We start from the raw sequence: 12,833 nt of genomic DNA, 5'->3' as shown, positions 1-12,833 counted from the left end.
GAGTGCCAAACCTCTTCTCACAGGAGTCTAAGTTCTGTTATACTTCCTAGCAGTTAAAAAAACCAAACAATCCTATAATATCTGCTGGTGAGGAAGAAGCTATAAAGTGAAACAAGAAGATTTAGCCAGAAGAAGCTGATACACATGCAGACTATTCCTTACTCCTCCTGATAGAAGTAGTACTTATAGGGAAAACGAGAAGAGTCCTCTGCATGAAGGATAAGACCCATTAGAGGACTATTTTGGACTATCATGGAAATCTTGAAACTTGAGTGGCTGAAGCTAGGCAGGAAAAGGGATTTATGTGCCTAACTTCAGGCACACCAACTTATGGGTTGGCCCTTTGTGAGCAACAAGATGAATAGAAAACAGGTAAAGCAATATACCTGAGCCTACTTCAGACTCAGAAGGAACATTATCTTCTAGCCCATTCTCATCCTTCTTGGCTGCTTCTAGATTGTATTTACTATCTTGAGCTATGAACACAAAACAAACCTTCTATCCAGTCTGTTAGTGCAAATTTTACTTATGTGATCATTGAGTCCACCTACTTGCAATTTAATATGGCAAAGTTCAAAGAGTCTGCTTGAGTGATTGAATATAATCAGTCAACCCAGGATAAAAAATGGGAAATAGAGGGCATTATTGTTGCTGTTGGGGCAAGTGGATCTCATTGGGAATTATTTCAGAGATCAGATGTTTATGCTCATAAACAGTTTCACTCTCAGGTGAATTGCTACTAATGGTTGTGCCTATTTTTACATGAAGTGTACCAGACATAAAGGGATGAGGCTCAATTATACTCTATAGGAAGCTGGTGGAGAAGTGGAAAAATATTCATATTAAGTATTTCATTTCATTTAGAGCTCTCCTTGGGCTGCATGGGCTTGAGTTTGGTAACCTTGATAACCAGCAAGGTGCATTTATTTTGTTTAAATAAGGTTAGATTTACAAAAAGCAGGTGGCCTTGCATTGTCTATTGATTCTGTCATAATACAGCACAAAGCAGTTATTCATTGTACAGTACATATGTGTCATCCAATTCAAAGTGAGTCATCAGCTATATTTACCAGGCCATATGGTGACCTTCCTGATTATTTTCTCACCCTTAGCCCATGATAACCTGAGATGTGGCAATAGCAGGAGTTTTTAATGTTACTTGTTACATGTAACATAATGCTTTCTGGGACAAATTAATTAAACAAGTGAAAAGTGTGTAAAGTGAGCAGAATCAGAGGCCTTCTAAGATTGCAGAACACTTTCCATTATGAGCCTCTGTTCACCAAAATATAATATAATTGATCAAGCTGAAACTTCCATGCTGTGTGTGTGTTTCAGCAAAAAATTGTGTGGTTATTTCTGAGAACAAGATTACAGGAAAAATTCAGGAGTTTTGTCAATATGTTAAACTTTTTTCAACCAATTCTGAAGAGCTCTAGTACCTCCATGTTTTAGAGAATGGAATAGTGCTGAGGTCAGGAATAATGGCTTTTGTGTTCGTATAAAAAATCCACCCAGATCTGGCTGAGTTATAAGCCTCTGAAAATCACTACTAGCAAATGGTCAGAGCTTGTTACTTTAAGTTTAAAAATTTCTGAACCTGTTCCCAGTCCCACAGAACTTCCTAACATCCTGGCTGCAGTGAGCATCCTCCTGGACACAGAAATGGAGCTCCAGACAGAGAGATGATTCAACAGTTGTACTGTATAAGGGGAAGACAGCCTGTCAATAAACTAGGGACTTTCACTCCCTGTGTTGCCAAGGCTAGAAATGTTATCAGCCTGTTAAATAAAGGGAAGGGGGGAAAAAAACACATTCCTTTTCACTGCACGGTGAGAGTGCAAAGTATTCAGACTCTGGAGAGGGGGAACAGAAGTATGCCTCCTAAACACTGTTACCTCTGGACCAAAAAAAATCTAGCCAGAGCTTTACTCCTTAATCATCGCCCAAAACATTTTAAAATTATTGTAGTGGGGGTAGGGGAAAGCCACATCAGGTTTGTTTTTTGTCTTGATCAATAGAAATGAATCTGAGTTAGATAGCTTTGCCAGTATGAAATAGATTCTGTATGCTAAGCTCAAAAGGAGTCCAGAGAATGCATATAACCTAGGGAGGAGACATGCCTGCTAATAAAAGCTCGGGTGGAGGGAGTGAGCAAATAAACAAAGGGATTTGTATAAGTATAGAACATTATATTGTTCTACTACAATAAAAGTAAAAGTGGAAGTAGAATAGCAAAGTAACTTAACTGTAATGGATTTAAAACTGAGCTGATTATTCAACTCTGGAGTTAAATGTAATACCAGAATTCAGCTATTAAACTGAATCTAATGTATGGTGCATTTTTCACATGGAAAAACGTGACTATTATGTCACTAAATGGAAAAAGTTTGTCATAAATTTTACTGAAAAAATGATCAGTAATTGGAGAAGAGAGCTTGTTCTGACAGGTGGACTTCAAGGAACTTAAAAGCATTCACAGATGTAAAATTGCTTTGCAAAAAGTCCATTTTTTTCATTGATGCTGTTAAATAATTGGCTATTGATCACATTAGCATGAATTCTATCTCTTAATACTGTTTTAGCAGTTGACTGAATGGGAAAAGGAAGTCAATTTTTCTTACTAAGCTAGATATTTAAAAAAACAAAACATAAACTTTTTAAATTGGACTGAATAAGAGGGGAAAAAGATGATTTTTTTCCATAATTGTATTATACATCTGTATATTTTCTACAGAACTCATGCACTAGTGTGTTCAGTCTTAAAAAGCACAACAATAACTCTGAGTTTAGTCCCGTGGAAGATGATCAGAATTCCCAGAGACAGATATAGCAAGGGCAGCCAGAATGGAAACTTCCAAATACGGTCTCCCCAGTGCACCATGACCTTTCCCTAGACAGCTATCTCTAGAAGTTATATGGTGATTCAGTCACTATATGAAATCTCATGACGTGGACACTTAGACAGGGAACTAGGACTAAGACCAGACAATCAGCTCATCTCACACAGTTCATATGGCAACAGCTCTTGGTTTTTCACTCCCTCGAAAGTCATATTGGAACTGTGAAAGATTCCGATCATGTTATGAATGCCCAGATCTCATTATCTAACAATTATTTATCTTAAATCTTTTTAGCATAAAGAGATAGGGTGGTAGGCTAGTTCTTAAGATTCCTCTTGACATTCAGTAAGACTTAAGAAAACTAATGAGTGGGGAGCTGAATTTAAGAAATTGTATTGTATGCCCTTTCCCTGTGTATTCTGTCCTATATACATTACATCACAGTGAACAACAATCTGTAGGGTTAGGATTTTTGTTTCACTTTTCTGGGACTTGGGGCCCTTCTTTCATAAACTGTCCACAATGACTGTCTCAAATGTATTCATTGTTCAGAATTATTCAACAAGGCCTAGATTTTTAGAGATATTTAGGTGTTGCTCTGCACAGCTCCTCTAAAAATTTGGGCCCAATTACTTCATGAAAACATAGTTCAAAATATGGTTCATAAATTGCTTGCCAGAGCATTGCTTCATGTATCCGAGGCACGCAATTCGAACTATTTATTATCAGACGCACGGGTAACCTATATCCAGCATCATATCTTTCCATTCCTTGACTAGTTGAGCACCACCTTAGTCCACAGTTGAGGAAAGAAAAGGGGCCTGATTCTCCGTATGTCACAATCCTGTAATTATGTTAAGTGTAATGGGGGCAAAAAATACAGAGCCTGAAAAACAGGTAGAAGAAATTTACTCCTTTGTGAATCAGTAAAACTGAGCTAGTATCACTTAGCTACTGGCATGAAGCTTTAAATCCTGTACGTTTTCAGATGTTAGTCACCCTGGATTTGAGAGGTATGTTTACCCCAGAATATGAGTAAGCCAATTGCAACCATATTATGTGCATTCAGCTGCCATGAATTAATTAAATAGAACATCACATAGTTAAGGGTTAACTTGAATAAAATAGGACTTGTGAAGGCAAGGCCAAAACTAGCTGCAAGTTTGCAGACTCTGCTAATCAGAGTGGAAGGAGGGAAGAGAGAGTCAACACACTGAGACTGAAAGAAAATAAATGGGTGAGAACCTATGAATTTGGGTTCCTTTTGATATGGAAGCTTATTATGACTAAGATTTTTAGGAGGTGTGATGGCATAGTAGGGGTCACTATAATTTATGTAATTTGTAAAAGTTAGCTCTAAAAGGATTGGATAACAGAGTGGAGCAGTCATCTGCAGCTACACTAAGAGAGACCTTTTTCTGACACTTTTTCTCCCTGGAGGGTAAGCAACTAGTCATTGTGGACCTGCTGTCAGTTACACAATACTGTGCCAGAACTTGGGTTTTTGGGATTCCTAACCTATTGCTTGTGCCTGTGCTTGAATTTAATAAATTGTAGTTTTAGATAAGAGCATGCTTACTTGCATTAATCTTTCATCAGCTGGAGCATTGTGTTCCCATTGATTTATTCTTGAAACAGTAAAGTTACTACTTCTGTGGGCTCTGAAAACCCTGGGTAACAGTTACCTGTAGAAAAGACTTATACTTTTTCTACAGAAAACCTCAGTTTCTCTAAGTGACTTGTTTTAAAGAGTACAGCAGTCTAGTGGATTAGGACTGGAATGGGAGTTGGAGGCATCTTGTTCTGAGACTGATATCCTGTCTAAGCCTCTGGTTCCCCATTTGTAAGATGGAAATAATACATACCAACAGTGTTAGGAGGCCTAACTAATGTTTGTAACTGCAAAGTAAATGATGGGTGGGAACTCAACTCAAACTTTTTGTCCCAGTCCTGTGCTAATTCTTCTTGTCTGCAGAGGTGACTTCGCAACAAACTCTACACTTGTGAAAGGGTCACTTTGACATTTTGGTTTGTGCTTTGTTTGCAGTCTCTTTGCAACAACAAAATTACTCTTGAAATTTCACAGAAATAGTTTAATTATGGGCACTACTATATTAGCAACAAATTTACAGCAACTGTATTGCCTTTGGTCCGCAGTACATAATCTTAACTGTGGCTAGCATAGGACAAAAGAATCAGTACCCAGAGCAAACCAATCTCATCCACTTCAAGGTAAATTATGGAGTTCCTAGCTATACAGTGTAAATCTGGAGTAACATCACTGGAATTACTGCAGATTTACAGCAGTGTAACAAAGCAGAATATGGTCTACCCCAACCATGTTTGTTTGGAGGGGATGAGGCAATCACATTTCCAGACCTTGAACTCCCAAAATGTTTGTGGGTTGCCTTTTTTTTTTTTTTTCTGTTCCCTTCGCACACATCCCAGATGCACTCCGTAACTGGCAGAATTCCAAGTAATGTCTGCTGAGAATACAAATAAAGCATGTGGAAGAACTGACTTCTTACTTGGCTATATCTGCCAACACGTTGGGTTTGCATCCAATTTGGAATAAAGCCTGATGCCTTAAAGTTTGGCTTCCAATGAGAGAATGTGTGGTTTTTCTTTTCCCCCTATAAACACTCAGATTCATCATGGTAACTTCCATGTCAAGGTATGCATCTTTACTATTTTTTTTTCATGCTGTTATAAAATTTCCACACCTGGACTACTTTCTGCAGTAAGAACCTGCTAAATCTAGAAAACTGATTTAGACTTGTCAGAAAGGTCTAGTGGGATGTTGTGGTGCACAGAAAAGAGTGTGGCTGTGGAATAGTTGAAGTATGTAGTAAGTTTAGAGCTTTCGTCCCTTCTGTTGTTCCCCTTACTTTGTAAGTAGTCAGCACATTTGGGTTCAGTTTGTAACATACCATTTTACAACCTCTCCAGAGCCCTGAGATAGCTCAGCTTGCATCTTCCTCTGTAATTGGGTCTCTAGAAGGACAGCCTCTTTCCATTTCCAGTTGCATCCTGTGAAAGCCATATTTTCCTTTTAAGATTATATACTGTGGTTCCAATGCATGCCCAAGCTCTTACTGACATCAGAATAGTTACATGCAGACTGAATAAAGAATTGTCCCATGTGAGCTGCCACTTGACAGATCTCTGATTCATGCTCCCTCATACTAATTCCCTCTTCTCTTTCAGGATGCTGGGCACTCCAATGCCTCCCATTAAAATGCGGTGGGTCCAGTTTACAAGGTACATTCATTACAATCACCTTCATATGAGTGGTGTACCTTTCTGAAGACTTACCCATTTCTATCTTTAGATAAGAAATAGAATGCTGTAAGGGAGTCCCTTAACCATTATTCCTTCTCAGATCTATGTAGATATTGTGTAGCTGTATTTATGCAGTTCTCCAATAAGTACAGCACTGATGTACCAAGCACATAACGTGATAGTCTGATCAGGTTTAACTGAAAGTATTCTAGGAATATAGAATATTCCCAGCCCAAACACTGAAAAATCATGAGTCGGGACCCCAAAATCATGAGTTGCTTAAAAACAGGGCTTTTTTTAATGATAAAATGTGGGTTGGTTTTTATTATCATTTAGTTTCTGAGCTTTTAGGGTGAACTTTCTTCATACTGCCAAGCTTTTCATCATACCCATGAAGTCTAGGAACTTCCTTTTTATTTTAATGAAAGGTAAGATTCTCATTCCATCTCTTTTTTTAAGCAGCTAAGACTTTAAGAGCACCAAATATCATGAGAGTTGGCAATCCTGAGAATAGCATGCGCTTGAAGTAGGTGCAAGAATTTTATATAAAAAAAGTGGAATGAGTCAGATATATATATATATATATATATATATATATATATATAAATAAACAAAAGGGTTGCATTTATATTTTGAAATTACTGGTGAGAACAATATTCATTTTGTGGTCAGAGTTAAAGGTGTTGACAAAATATGCAGTACTTATTGCTTTACATGTGGTATAAGACTTGTGTACTTGTTTCCTGCTTAAGATCTTGGGTTTTGTAAATAATGGGATGGGCATGTAGATGATTGTTTACTTCCCTAGGTATTCTCCCCGCCCCGGGCAGCAATTTGGAGGAGAGTTGTTCTGGACCTAAATGAAGACACACTGAATTTAAATGAAAAGTAGTTTTGACTAGTTTGGAGGTGGATGATTAACTTATTCTTTGTATCCCTATTTTTTTCACATCAAGTTTTCAAATAGTGATAATTCCATAAATACTTGACTATTCCTGCCTGTCTTAAACTGCGTCTTGCATAAGCCAGGGTTAAAACCAATCTGTTTCCAACTTTTTGGGGTAAGGTGATTTTGTTGGTAGGAAGAATACTAAAAATCATTAGGCACTAACTACCAAAAAGAACCCATAAAGGAACCATTTAAATTTTTTAACCTCAAAGTAGTTAGTCATTTTTTTCAAATTGTCAATGAAACTTACCCTTTGAATGTAAAAGCATAATGTGTGAGAGTTTTTAGTTAGTTCCACTGTCATGAACTTCATGACGTATGCAGAAAGGAGGCCACTGCTGCAGTCTGTAGGAGGTCACAGGCTTGAGCAACTGATCCTTCTTGCAAGGCCCAGAACCCAATTTTACTGTGCCTGCAATTTTGACTTCCATGCACCTAGCCAGTTATACCCATCTATCGCTGATCTCCTAAGAATCAGTGGAGATATTATGAAGACTTATAAGTTCATGGGGCTTACACACAGTACCTTGCTCCTTTAGAATGCACTTGGTATGCCCTGGAGGCGGGGGAATCCTCACATTGCTTTCAGTGGAAATATCATTAGGCATCTGATTTGTGTCCACTGCAGTCAGTGGCAAAGCTACCATTTCTCTGAAACTTTTTGAAGTAAGAATTAAGCTTCAAAAGTTTTCCTAGTCTTAGGGAAGTATAAGAAAATGATGTCCTAGTTCAAAAGAATAACAGTAATAAAACAGAGTTAAACACTCAATCCCATAGGTAAAGTCTTCTAGTTTTAAAAGCTTATGGCTTGTCAACAAACATGATCTGTCTTAAAGACGAAGGAACTTTTGCATTCAACTGAAAACTATATAGGTTACACTAATGTAATTTCTTTTCTTTTTCTCCGTTGCTCTTTCCTTACTGGGGAATGATATCTGCTTTCAGTCACTAAATAATAAAAGGCAGTGACTTCTGGCAACACATCCTTTTCCCTATTTTCCACTTGGTTTGTCATACCAGGGAAGTGTTTGGGTTCCCCCCCCCTACACACACAACTGGTCTTTTGACTACATTAAAAATAAAATTCTTCAACAACAAAATTCTTGGCTTGCTTCAAGAAAGATTGTATTGATTGGTATTTTACTCAGCCACTGAATTTAAAAAAACAACTCCTCTTCCATCACACGTAGTATGATGAATGGATTTGGAGGGGAGCAGAACTCATTGTACTCTCCATTTGTTGTTCCAGTTAACGCTTGTGGCTGGATGAGGGAAGTATCCATTTCATCATAAAAGCAAATGAGTCATGCAGATGCTATTGAGTTTTGGAGCACTGTGAGAGGACATGCATCTTTTCTGAGAGCTGCCATATGCTCTTCTGTCTTATGTGGATGAGAAATAAATAGCCATGGTCATGCCCTTCCAACAATACCTTGAGAGAGCACTTGTATTTAAAGTTACAATGCTCTATTCCCCATAAACAGACATCGATTTTCATTGAAATAAAGAGAGTGCATTTTCACATTAGCCCTATCTGCATTCCATCATCACTTTAGTATCCATTCTGTGTGTCGCAGTGGCCTTATTTCAACATGTAGCTATGTTTTAAGCACAAGTCCTGTTTAAATCAATGGGACTACTCACATGCCTAGGAACTTTGAATCAGGGCCAGTAAGTGTGTGTCATGTTTCAGCATGTGCTAACTACAAAAATGTGTTGAAAACCCCTACTAAGAACCTAAACTCTCTGGATTATATACAAATCTAAAGAATTGATTAACCTAAATAGGAATTAATTTTTCTTCTATAGCTTTTAAAATTAAAAAGTCAGCATCTGCATTACTGACCCTCTGCAATATGACAGAAGAGCAAGATGAAAGATGCACATTTTAAAAATCTTTTAAATCCACAAGTCTACTTATCTCTGCATAAATCCTGCTGAAACATCTGTCTCCTACTTCAATAAATCTTCGAACACCTTAACAATCTCAACTTTGGAAAAGTGCATATAAAAATGTGTACAGATTATTTGAAATCAGTTCAAACTAAATACCAACAATCCAATGAGTTGGATATATGTCATCTTAGAAATATTCAGTTATTAAAATATGCACAACCCTAAGGACACATACACAGTCCTTGTCCTTATGCCAGATATTTGACTCTCCCACTGAGCTGATATCATTGTCTATTATTCATACAAATATTGTTTCCTTGTATTCTCCCATCTTTCTGTTGTCTCTTGTTTTATACTTTAAAAATATCCCTGCCAGAAAGAGTTAAATTGTATTCTGTGGTACATGACTGAGACTCCTAATGTGCTACAATAATAAAAATAATAAAGAATTTATCCCTGAACCACAAAACATCCAGCATAATTTGTAATCAACTTGCAAAGCAGACATGAGTTCTGGGACATCTCAAAAAAAACAAACAAACCATTTTATCCAGAGAATCTTTTCCCATTTTCCACCACCTCCAAATCTGTCTGCTTAGAGTCAGTGGTATGGTTTTGTGCGTGTGTGTGTTTTTGTTGCGCTATCTGATGTATGCATTCTCATACTAGTGCTCATTAAGCTAGTTTGCTTAAAAACAGTGCAGCGGTGGCATGGCTAACCATCCTGTGGAACTCCACCTGCACCCCAAGGCTGCATATTTTGGGCAGCTAACCTGTGCTTCCATTTGCTGCTGCCCATGCTACCATGGCTACATCTACTAATTCTAGACCACTAATTCTTATCGAGCTAGCATGAGAATATCTACATGAGCTGGGATCATGCCCCTAGCTCTTAGTGAAGGCGTAGCCTATGTGTCGTGGCAACTTTCCTTCAGCTAGGGAGTTCTCTGGTATGATGATTAAATCAAACAGAAGGGACTCTCAAAATTATGTCGCGTGGGTTCCCAAGCTCCTCTGCTTGGGGAGTGAGGTGGGGTGTTTTGTTTTTTGACATTTTGTTTTTCTAACTCCTATTCCCAGCCACTTTGTGGTAGAGAGTACTGACAATAGAGTTAATAAAGGGGTATAATAAATATGTATAAAATATGCACAAAAATCTGTCTCTTAGGTTTTTCTGTCGTGCCCATCACTGCAGCATCTAGTACATGACTTAATGTAAAGCAGTGGTTCTCAAACTGGGGGTTGGTACCCCTCAGAGGGTCATAAGGTTATTATGAGGGGGTGGGGGTTGTGAGCTGTCAGACTCCACCCCAAACTCCGCTTTGCCTCCAGTATTTATAATGGTGTTTAAAAACACTTTTTTATATATTTATTTTTAAGGGGAGGTCGCACTCAGAGGCTTGCTGTGTGAAAGGGGTCACCAGTATAAAAGTTTGAGAACATTTGTATAACACTTTGTGTTCCTGTGCACACACTTTTTAGAGAGGCTGCAAATGGTTAGAATGGACTGCCTTTCAGCATGTTTAATAAATAGCTATAGCTTAACTGTTACCATCTGAACCAATTTAGAACTGGCTAGAAAAGGGAAATCCAAAACCAAAATGCGTTTGGCTCCCCCCCCCCCCCCGACCCGCGCAGTAAGGGATTCCCCAAAACAATCAGTTTGGGGACAGCCAATATAGAATCTTTCCTCCCAGAAGGCTCTTGTCAATTTAACTTTCAGGCTGCAAGGAGAACACAAAGCTGACAAGACCCTTCCAGGCAAATAGCCAATCAGCCATCTGTCATTTTGATTCTTCTGCAAATTTGATTTTTTTTCTGTGTGGAAAAAGGGCATTTTCCATCAGCAGATAGAAAATTCCCAACCACCTGTATTGCAGACACAAAATAACTGAAACAATTCCATTTGTTGTTCCATAGTGCACTGGTGGCCTGAAATCTTCCACAGTGCAATGCTTCAGAGAGCTGAGTGAGGAATGAAGGAGTAGATACCCAAAAGACATTGCAACTGAAATGGTTTAAGGCAGTACTAGTATAGACAAAGGGCAGAATTTAAACTTTTCTGCATGACTAGTATGTGTGGTTAGATGTTTGGCTGCATGTGTGTGTGTTCCCTTTGTGTGCTGCCTCAGCCCTGCGCAGACAGGTGGTCTGGCAGACCTCAAGCGAACTAGCCAATGACCACAAGATCCGTTAAGGGATGAAAGCACCCAGCCAGTTTTATTGCTGACAAAGCACACTACTAGTATCTCACAGACTCTACCAGACCACTAATACTTGTACAACCATGGACCATCTCAATGAATGGTGGGACTTTCTGTTCCTCACTAGGCTAGACAAAGATACTTCCTCTGAGATAAATCTTTATACCTAGATACAAACAATTAGTACTACTCCTCTGATATGCTACTGTCCCCTGAGGTCACTAGTTATCACCCATCATCTTGTACCTGTTGTTTCAATCAAAACATCTCTATTATATACTGTTGTTATGACCTTATCTTTTAGGAGGAATCAGTGTGTTCCTGTTATCCCTGGAAAATGTTTTTGTACCATCCTTGATATTGGGATGTTCTGGTACCACTTGATATCTGGATGTGTTTGCGTGAGCATTCTGTGACTAGCACTTCTTAGGAATGTGTATTTGTGCAATATCAGCCCTGTTCTTGCCAAATCCTGTGAGCTGGTCCTGCCTCATACCAGGCCTCTGATACAAGGGTTTGTCTCAGGCTCTCTTTCTACTACATTGTGCACCAATTGAAATGTTAGTAATTGAGCCAGTTCATGCACAGACTGTTCAGGTCTGTAATATAGCTGAGCATGCATGTTTAAGTCTCAGTGCCTAGGAGCCGTGCACACCTGTGATGCTGTAGTAGTAATTCAATGATATATTTAATCTTTCTTGAGTGAGATATACGGAGAAATAGGTTCATTTCAGGCCATGTCAAAGTTTTCCATGCACTGTTTAAAAATCTGATTTCAATTCTCCTAAACTCCTTGAAGTTTTCCCCCATCACTGGTAATTGGTAGAATTTTTCCAACTTGCTGCTTTTTATGCAGCCTATCAGAAGGAAGACAGCAGCTAGCCAACAGGTTTCAAATCCTGAGATCATGCAACTTGTTGCTCAGAGGACAGAATTTTTTTAATGTGTCCTTATCCTTTGACTTGACAAGGGGACAGCATTCCAAATGTCTCTAAGCTAAAGAGAGCCTCCATAATGAGGAATGGAAAGTAATAAACTCTTTTCTCTGTTACAAATCACTAAGCAATTAATATCTTTCAAATTTAGGCTTCATAAGAAAGGAGGGCGATCAGGAGACTAATTTATAATCCAGATGTTGGCATAATTTTAATACAAAAATGTAGTTTGCTTGTTGGAAAGAGGCCTGGCTTCAGTTTCTAATCTTTATACTTTTTTAAAAAACGTATTTTCCCTCTGCAGCAGGACTTATCTGGTAAAACATTTGAAAGGTTTCTGTTTCCAAGATATGATTGTCAGTTTTCTATATGAGATTTGCTGTGCAACTTTAAGGAAAATTTGACACACTTTCTTGGAGCAGGAATGAAAGCTGAGCTTTCCTTATGTGTCTACATTTTTTGGAAATATGACATAAGTGAAATATAACAAACATTATTCCCAGTGCTAACTGGACTGATTATTATGGCTTCTGTCTGGTCCTACATAAATCTATTTTTAAGTTACTAAAATTAGAAACATGTTTTCCAAGGCCCAGACTTTTAAAGAATTCATCTTGCTGCACTGAGAGCAGCTATGCCTAACTGATATAGGAGCCTAAATCTCAAGTGCTTAAATCCATTGTGAAAATGAGGCTTAGGCTCCTAAATTAGGCATTGCTGATCT

Source organism: Gopherus flavomarginatus, chromosome 3, assembly GCF_025201925.1.
Source record: "Gopherus flavomarginatus isolate rGopFla2 chromosome 3, rGopFla2.mat.asm, whole genome shotgun sequence".
In the NCBI taxonomy this organism is placed as follows: Eukaryota; Metazoa; Chordata; order Testudines; family Testudinidae; genus Gopherus; species Gopherus flavomarginatus.
Note: the sequence above shows the minus strand (reverse complement) of the source record.